Below are 9,701 nucleotides of genomic sequence, written 5' to 3'. Positions count from 1 at the left end.
ATGCAAAAGCATGGCCAAGTAATATACTGAAATTATCACTACATGCCAATCTTGTTTCAATTAGACTTTTATCCATTATACATTTACATCCTAAAAGATAATAACTTTTTAAGATGCACAAACACACCTGTAATCCCAGTGGCTCAAGGGACTGAGACAGGAGGATCTCAAGTTCACAGCCAGCCTCAGCCAAAAAAGTGGAACTAAGCAACTAAGTGAGACCTTGTCTTAAATAAAATACAAAATAGGGCTGGGGAGGTGGCTCAGTGGTGAAGTGCCCCTGAGTTCAATCCCTGATACTCCCCCCAAAAAACGCACAAACACTACCATTATGTCATTTACAAAATAATGATAATACCTTATGTTTTGTTTAGCTTTTACTGTCACTAAAAGATCTGACAGGAACACCTTATAGGAAGAAAAGTTTATTTTGGTTCATGTTTGCAGAGGTTAATTCTCTGACCAGCTGACTCCATCCCTCTGGGCTGACAGTGAGGCAGAATCTCATGGCTGAAGGTGTGGCAGAGGAAAGCAGCTCTGACATGGCAGTCAGAAGCAGAGAGAGCTCATTTCACCAGAGAAAAAATATAAACCCCAAAGGCATGCCCCCAGTGACCTACCTCATTCAAGGAATCCTACCTGCCCAGAGTTACCGCTCAGTTAATCCATATGAGTGGATGAATCCACTGAATGGGTCACAATTCTCACCATTTAACCATTTCATCTCTGAAAATTCTTTCATCATTTTATACTTAAGCTTTTGGGAGACATCTCCTATCTAAATCATAACATTCTGCTCTGGCACCCAGAAGCTCATGCCAACTTCCCAATACAAAACACATTCAGTCCATTTCTAAGAGTCCCCATAGTGTAAATAGTCCCAGCATTGCCCAAAAGTCTGAGTCCAACATCTCTTTTGAGACTCAAGTCAAACTTTTCCCCTGCAAATATGTACATCTTCCAGAAACAGGATCTTTAAAGTAGAGGCATCTGGACAGTTATCAAGAGCCCTGCACTTTAGGGACCATCTCTTGCTGGTGGACAAAGAAGTAACCTCCAGGAGGCAGCCTGCTGGAGACTGGCTGGGGTGACCATGCTGTCAGCTGATACAACAGAAGAGCTGGTATTATGTACCATAGGTTCTGACTGTTGAAGCAGGAGGAAGTTAGTTTTTTCAGCTATGTATGGAATTGATCCAATAAAAGTGCCAGCTGAACAGACACATCTTAGAAGAAGATATATAATCGATTAACAAATATATGAAAAAAATGTTCAACATCTCTAGCAATTAGAGAAATACAAATCAAAACTACTCTAAGATATCATCTCACACCAGTCAGAACAACAGTTATCAAGAATACAAACAACAAGTGTTGGTGAGGATGAGGGGGCAAAGGCACACTCATATGTTGCTGGTGGGACTGCAAATTGAAGCACCCAATCTGGAAAGCAGTATGGAGATTCCTTAGAAAAGTTGGAATGGAACCACCATTTTATTTAGCTATCCCACTCCTTGGTCTATACCCAAAGGACCTAAAATCAGCATACTATATTAATGCAGCCATATCAATGTTTATAGAAGCTCAAATCATAATAACTAAACTATGGAACCAACTTAGATATTCTTCAGTAGATAAATAATGGATAAAGAAACTGTGGTATATATACACAATGGAATATTACTTGGCATTAAAAGAGAATAAAATTATCGCATTTGCAGGTAAATGGATGGAGCTGGAGAATATCATGCTAAGCAAAGTAAGCCAATCCCCCCAAAACAAAGGCCAAATGTTCTTTATGATAAGTGGATGCTAATCCATAATGGGGCGGTGGGGGGCATGAGAAAAATGGAGTAACTTTGATTGGGCAAAGGGAAAGGAGGGAAAGGGAGGGAATATGGAGGCAGGAAAGACTGCGGAATGAGATGGACATTATTACCCTAGGTACTTGTATGACAGCACATATGGTACAGCACTACCTCATGTACAAACAGAGAAATGAAAATTGTTTCAATTGTGTACAATGAATCAAAATGCATTCTGCTGTTATATATACCTAATTAAAATTAATTAATTAATTAATTTAAAAGTGCCAGCTGCCCATCATAGCCATCTACAACAGCTTTCTCCAACACCTGAGATTTCTTTGGAAACTATGAAGAGTCACTTGGTAGAAGAGAAGGCGGGCAGATTTCACCAGTAATCCCCCCAACCTGCCCCAGCACTAGGGTCTGCACAGTCACCGGCCAGTGCCTTCTGGACCTCAGAGTGGTGACTCAGCAGACTCCACAGCCAGAGTGCAGGAAGACAGTGCAGGCTGAGGAGGGGTAAGGCACAGATTTGGGGATGGGTGAGGGAGGCTGAAGCTCCTGGCAGAGACAGTGGAGTGGTGTTGGGCGCAGGCAGGGTGATGGGAATCCCGGGGAGCCCCTAGTGGGCTCCCTGTATCCTGAAAGGGGCATCTGAAGAAGCCAGCTCCATAAGTGGTCTCTTACAGGAAGTGGATAAAAACTTAATTTTAGTCATAAAACGGAGCCTTGCTGGGAGGAGGAGGCAGGGTGTGGATGCGGGACCCAACTCACAGACCCTGACCGCCTCACTTGGCGGCTGCATCAGGTGTGAAAATTGGCACAGGTGTGAAATTGGCATCAGGTGTGAAAATTGGCGCAGCCTTGGGAAGGGCTCCTCAGAGGGGGAGTCATAAAGACATATGTCATAGTCACCTTATTCTGCCAGGAAGACATTGCATCTTAATGTCATGGTGGCTGGAGCCTGTGTCAGGGGTAAGTGTGGCCCTCTCCCAAGGTGGTGGCCCATGTTGGTGACCACCTTTGGACAAGTGTTAGTCCTGTTAGTGGCTTCCCATTTGCTGAGTCCTTGGAGGTCTGCATACCTCTCCTGTCAGCCACTGTGCAGTGACTACATGTGGTGACAGAACCAAGTGTCACTGCCATTTTAATTTGGGCTTCAACCCAGGCTCTGTTCATTAATGTTTCTTGCTGAGACCTGTGCAGCTTTGCCCAGGCCTGCTGCAGGAGTGCACGGGGACTGCCTCTGAAGCCCACCCAAGTGACTCAACCTTGGCCAGCTCAAGTCTGAAAGGTGGAGTACTCCTCAGGCTCCTGGGCATGAGAGGGATGCAAGTCAGTGGCCACATGGAATCTGCTAATTCCAGTGTCCATACTTGTGGCTGTTCACCTGTGGACGGCTCTGCAGGGCTGGTGCTCAGCACGCTGACACATATCCTGACAGTCTGGCAGTGACCATCTCCCCACGGGTATTGGGGATGCTGTCAAAGAGGAGGGAAGAGGGCTCAGAGCCTACGGCAACACTTCGCCCTGTACCTTTAGGCAAGAGTCCTCATTTATCTGGGCCTCCACTTGCTTATTAATAAAATGGGAATGACAGCAGTTCCCCCAAATGATTGCTCTTGCTCAGTCATGTGTCTTGTTGATGCATGATTTTTCTTTTAAATTTTTATATAATATTTTTTTCTGGTAATGGGGATTGAGCCCAGGGGAACTCTACCACTGAGCTACACCCTCAGCCCTTTTTATTATATTTTGAGACAGAGTCTCACTAAGTTTCTGAGAATGGCCTAGAACTTGCATCCTCCTCCTTCAGCCTCCCCAAGTTGCTGGGATTACAAGCACCCAGCAAGCTGACACAGTTTTTACAGCGTGAGACTTGACTTAGTCAATGATGAAGATGCTCCGCACACACAAAGCAGCCTCTAGTCCAATAAGGCAGTCATGGAGACTCTGAATAAATAAATTCTTCTGCTTTGGAAGCTCCTGTGAGTGTTTCAGGTTCTAGCAAAACGGAAGTAGCAACCCTGAAAATCCTCTGCTTTTAGGAACTAAACACATGAAACTTCATGTCTGGGCTGTCCAAAAGGACAGGACACCTCCAGGATCCAGAAAGGAGGAAGCTGGTTAAGGGATGGTGGGCTCCGAAGCCAACACTGCATGCAGCCTTGGGCATGGCTGCCACTTGTAAGATCCTGGCAGCCTGAGTGCTACAGGGCAGAGGACATAAACTTACGAGATACATAGGACTGGAGACTAGAATTGGAAGCACACATGGATTCTGGATTTCCAAGACTGCAAATTCAATGAGAATGTTCTCCTAAAACTTCCTACCTAGCAGCAAGAGATGAGAAAGAAGCTGACCTTTGCGGCTAAGGAATGAAGGGGAAGGAAATACTTCCTCCTAAGAACCAGGACAAATGCCCTCATGTTGGTTTAGGATTTATGTCATCCACACCTTAGAGGCAGCCCAAGCCACATAGTTATATATAAAATATAACTACTACTCTAGGAGGATCAGCAGGACTAGTGAGACCCAGAAGGCCTTCAGCTCTACCCCCCAAAGAACAGACCTGGATTGTCCATGCTAAGAGATGTCACATCCAAAAATGGCATCATTGATTCCTAAAGTCAAGATGATACATAAACCTCAAGAATATAGAAAAAGTACCACAACATGGAGAAAATAAGAGGAAGGGATTACTAACTGTGAAAGCCAAAAAATCAAATGGTGCTGAAAACTAAAAACCAATAGAATTAGCATAAGTTAAGTTAAATATTCTTTGAAAAGGTTAACCTCACAGGGAAAACTTCAACATGCAAAACAAGACAAAGCAGAGAAAAGGCATAAATAAAGAACACTAAGAATAGAAATGGAGCCAAGTAAAGAGCAAATGAGGGAATTCAATAATTAAGAGTGGGAAGGGGGTGGACTTGGTCAGTGCATACTGTATGCGTGCATTGAAATGTCACACTAAATCCCATTAATATGTAAAGCTAATGCATGCTGATCAAAAAAATTAAAAAGGAAAAAAGAAATAGAAATAATTAAATTGAATAACATAAAAAGAAAAAGAAAAAAGGTGGCCGTAATTGTACTCCAAGAATTTGTATATTATGAAAAGCTTCTTGGGCTGGGGATGTGGCTCAAGCGGTAGTGTGCTTGCCTGGCATGCACGGGGCGCTGGGTTCGATCCTCAGCACCACATAAAAATAAAATGAAAGATGTTGTGTCCACCAAAAACTAAAAAATAAATATTAAAAAATTCTCTCTCTCTCTTTCTCTTTAAAAAAAAGCTTCTCAATATAATGAAAAAGATCAAATAGACTAGAAATTATTGAAGGAGCTAAAGGACTTAGACTGACAACTTTGGGACAGTTACTTGGTGTCTCTCAGTGTGTTTTCACTCTTGTACTATGGGGAAGAAATGGTGCCTTCCTTATGGAAACCTCTGTGGATTGAAACATATTCAGAAAATACTTAGGACTGTGCTTGTCATAATTAATTCCTCACTAAATGTTGACTTTTATTTATTTTTTGCAAGCATGTCCATTATATCTTTATAATACTGAAAAATTGGAAAAACAGTTTTAAATATTTATTACAATACTTACTGAAAAGGAAATGAGTAAATAATCCACAGAAGATCTATAGGATCTAGGATTCTGTAGCTTAGATTAAAATTGAATACATTCTATTTGTAGCAACAAGATCTTTTAGATGTCTTGTTTTATGCAAAAAAAGGATATTGCAAAATAGTATATAGTGGAAGTTACTATTTATGTTTCAAAATAAGAGACTGAGAGTGATTGAAGGGACAACTTGGATGACAGTGTAGGTTGATTTGAGTGGGTAAAGAAGAATTTTTATCTTTATCTTTATTTTTGAATTTCCACAATGAAAATGGTTGATGTAGTATATAGGGGGTAAAATTTTAAAATTTAAAAACATTTTTAAAATAACTAGATCTTCACTGAAGTTTCCCAGGGAGGAGTCCGCAGGACTGTAGATAACATTATAGTACATTCAACAAAACCTCCTTAAAACCCTTCAAAGAGAAAATTCACAATAGCCAAACTATGGAACCAGCCTAGGTGACCATCAACAGATAAATGGGTAAAGAAAATGTGGTACATATACATAACAGAGTTTTATCCAGCTGTAAAGAAAAATGAAATTATCTTATTTGCAGGAAAATGAATGTAAATAGAGACCATTATGTTAAATGAACTAAGCCTAACTCAGAAGATCAAGGGTCATATGTTTTCTCTCATTTGTGGAAGCTAGAAAGGAAACAGCAAAATAAAAGAGGATGGGGTGGAAATCTTATGAAAATCAAAAGGAAAGGACTAGTGGATGGGAGGTAAGGAGGGAGGGGAGAAGTGCTGGTATGATACTGGCCAAATTACTTTGTTATACTGTGTGCATTTATGAACATGTAACAACAATCCCTATGGTCATGTGTAACTCTAATGTACCACCAAAAAAAAAAAAATGTGGAAAAACCTCCTTCTCAGACCTCCCCTGCTTGCCAACATTCTTCTCCACCCCTCTTTGCTGTGTCACACTCTTCTTCCATTTTCCACAAACAGGTCAAATTTCTTTGCCATACCTTCATTTGTTGCCCCCAAGTTTTTAAAGTCTAGTACAAGCACTCAGGCAACACTGAATGGATTGGACTTACTGCTATGTACCCACCACTATAATTCACGTCATATTTACTTCATCTAATTTTTTATTTAACAAAAAATAAGATATCATAGGATCAAAATTGAGAAACTTTTTAAAAAATGTTTTTGGTAATTGTTATTATTACTAAAATACTGGTGAACCCAGACCTGTCCTTACGCCTTTTGGGGCGCACCTCGGCATTTGAGCCCTCTTTTTAGAGCGCCTTTGACCTCTTTGTTGCGAAGGCTGTCGATGAACGGGTTCAAGGTCGGTGTGACCACTGCATACACCACGCTGGCCAGGCGGTTGTAACACACGGAGTAGGCAGATGAAGGTCGGAAATATACAAACAGGACAGAGCCAAAGAAAAGCGACACCACCACCAGGTGGGCCCCCCAGGTGGAGAAGGCACTGCTACTGCCTCCTGCCGACAGCACTCGAAGCACCGTGTCAAGGATGTGCGCATAGGAAAGCCACACGAGAATCAGTGGGGTCAGCACCACCGCCCGGCCCTCGGAGAAGATGGCAATCTCCGCGGAGGATGTGTCCGAGGTCGCCAAGCTCAGCAAAACTGTAGCATCACAAAAAAAGTGACACACGGGGGCAGAGTGGGGGTAGGAGAGCGTGGAGATGAGCATGGTGTGGAGCAGCGAGTGCAGGTGAGCCACCGCCCAGGACGCACCCACTAGCGCAGCGCCAGGGTGTCATGACCGCGGTGTAGTGCAGTGGCCGGCAGACCGCCACCACGCGGTGGTAGGACATGGCCGCCAGGAGATAGCTCTCCGTGATGCCCAGAGCCAGGAAGAAGTACATTTGGGCAAAGCATGCTTGGAAGGATATGGCCTGAGCTGGGTGGAGCAGGCTGACCAGCAGTCGGGGGACTGTGACCATGGTAAAGCAGGCATCCACAAAGCTCAGGTGACCCAAGAAGTAATACATAGGGGAGCACAGAGCCCCATCGGACCTCACCAGTACCACCATGCTCAGGTTGCCCATGGCGTTGAGCAGATAGACGCTGAGGAAGAGCAGGAACAACACTGGATGGGCAACTGTGTCATCCATCAGGCCAAGGAGGAGGAAATCTGGGCCGGATGTGAGGTTGACCAGAGCCATACTCCAAGCCAAGTAGGAATGCTGAGGAGTGAGGAGTCAGCAGGTCCGAAATCCGAGGAACCCCAGGTGGACTTTCTGCAGGTTGAGGTTCCATATGTAAATTTTTATACACATCCACCTTGCAGTATTTACAAACATTTTGATAATATAGATTTCTGCTTGCTAAAAAAAATTGAAAACCACATTGCTCGTTGAATGATCCTAATTTTATGAAGAAACTGAATTTCACAAGGGTGTTCTAAGGTAATGGTTGAGTCTCAAGTTTTGTTGTAAGTGATACCTGATTTTGAGTCCTCACTTTACTGCTAAGGTAGTATGTCCTCTTTGAGTCTCAGTTTCTTCTTCTTTAATGAGAAAAATACTAGTTTTTATCCGTGGGTTAAGTGAATAGTAAGTTTAAAATTAGTAGCACAGTGCCTGACACATACTAAGTCTTATAACTTTTAACTGTCAACTCATCATCAATCTATCATCATCATCATCATCACTATTTAGTCAAAATGAGTTAGGACCCAGGCCATCTAAATACCACTCTAAATCTCTTCACAAAACACCTTGCTGCATTTGCCATTCATGAATTATGCTAATTCATGAATTGACCAACTTCTTCTGTAGGCTTGTGGGCCATATGGTTTCTGTTGCAACCATACCACTCTGCCTTTGTGGTGCAAAAGCAGTGACCCACAATGAGTAAGTGAATGGCCATGGCTAGGTTGCAATAACACTTTATTTATAAAACAGGTGGAAGGCTGGAATTGTGCTGTCAGACATGATTTGTTGACCCCCATATAGGATACTGTGGGAGACAGGGAGATGAAAGGATATCAGCTTCTATCCTCAAAAAGTTAGATCTGGAGCAACATGCAGAGTGTCTTAGTATGTTTTTAATTTTATGAACCATGTGGGAGTAAATTATTCTTCTTGGAGGAATTTGGGAAGGATTTTTAAAAAAGGTGTAGGATTTGAATCGGGCCTTGAAGAATGAATAGAAGTTCACCAAAGAGACATGCTCTGGTGTAGGAGGAGGGGGTATTCCTGAGAGTGGGAAGAGATTGTGTGGAGTTGTTGGTAGAGGCGGCATGGACTGGAGATGGTGAAGCATCCACATTATGACACTGAGACCCTGGGCAAAGCTTATTCTTGCTCTTATCTCAGTGCATAAAATCAGTTGTACATAGAGGACAGGAAAGGCAGCAGAATACAACAGACACTAGTATGGCAATATGTAAATCAATGGAAGTGTAACTGATGTGATTCTGCAATCTGTATACGGGGTAAAAATGGGAGTTCATAACCCACTTGAATCAAAGTGTGAAATATGATATATCAAGAACTATGTAATGTTTTGAACAACCAACAATAAAAATTTTAAAAAAATCAGTTGTACAGTTATATTTCTCAGCCAATGGCTCCAGTAATTTCAGAAATAATGCACTTATTTTGTCTCCCATTCAATCTCTTCCCTAAAAGACCACACTTTTCGCTGCACCAAAGTCTCTACAAGTGTTCTCCGACTAAGCTAAGCTGTCCACCCTTTGCCAGGAAAACTGGCCAGGCTTTGATGAGATCCCAGAGAATGGACCAAGTCAGCTCCTAACAAAAAAGCTCTTCACAAGAAGAAGCTGTATCTCCCTGCCTTGTCCAGTGAGCTGTATACAAAATTTATCCAAAATTATTTGTTGAATGAAGCTCTTTTGAAGAACAATGAGTGGAAAACAGAAATGAAGAGAGGATGATGGGGAAAGTCCAATAGTCATATATCACCTGTCAACTTCCAGGACAAGCCACAGATGTATCCTGTTTTCATTTTTCTGCTTCTCTGTCATTATCACCCATTAGCTGTCCCAGAGAATCTACCTCCTTAGTTCCTGCAAACCTTACTCCTTGGCCCATCATAGAACAGGAACATGGAAGAGCTGGTCTCTGGCACTCCTCAAATCCATCCACTTTTATTTCAGTGCACTATTCTCCTTGACAGAGCCCTTGACCTTCACTTCCCACCCCCGCCCCCAGGCAGCTGTGTGATGCTGCAGAAAGAGCATTGGCTGTAAGTCACAGCTACATAAGCTTTCATCCTGACTGCTGTGTAAACTTGGATTCTCCTTCATT

At 42.6% G+C, this 9,701-nt stretch overlaps 1 pseudogene; it reads right to left on the bottom strand.

Annotated features, from left to right (window-relative positions):
- Nucleotides 1-6,652: 6,652 nt before the first annotated feature.
- LOC114081262 (olfactory receptor 1L4-like) lies at nucleotides 6,653-7,592 on the bottom strand (annotated as a pseudogene).
- Nucleotides 7,593-9,701: the final 2,109 nt, after the last annotated feature.

The sequence above is a fragment of the Marmota flaviventris genome, chromosome 17 (genome assembly GCF_047511675.1).
Source record: "Marmota flaviventris isolate mMarFla1 chromosome 17, mMarFla1.hap1, whole genome shotgun sequence".
NCBI classification, from domain to species: domain Eukaryota; kingdom Metazoa; phylum Chordata; class Mammalia; order Rodentia; family Sciuridae; genus Marmota; species Marmota flaviventris.
This window is presented reverse-complemented; position numbering and strand designations above follow the sequence as displayed.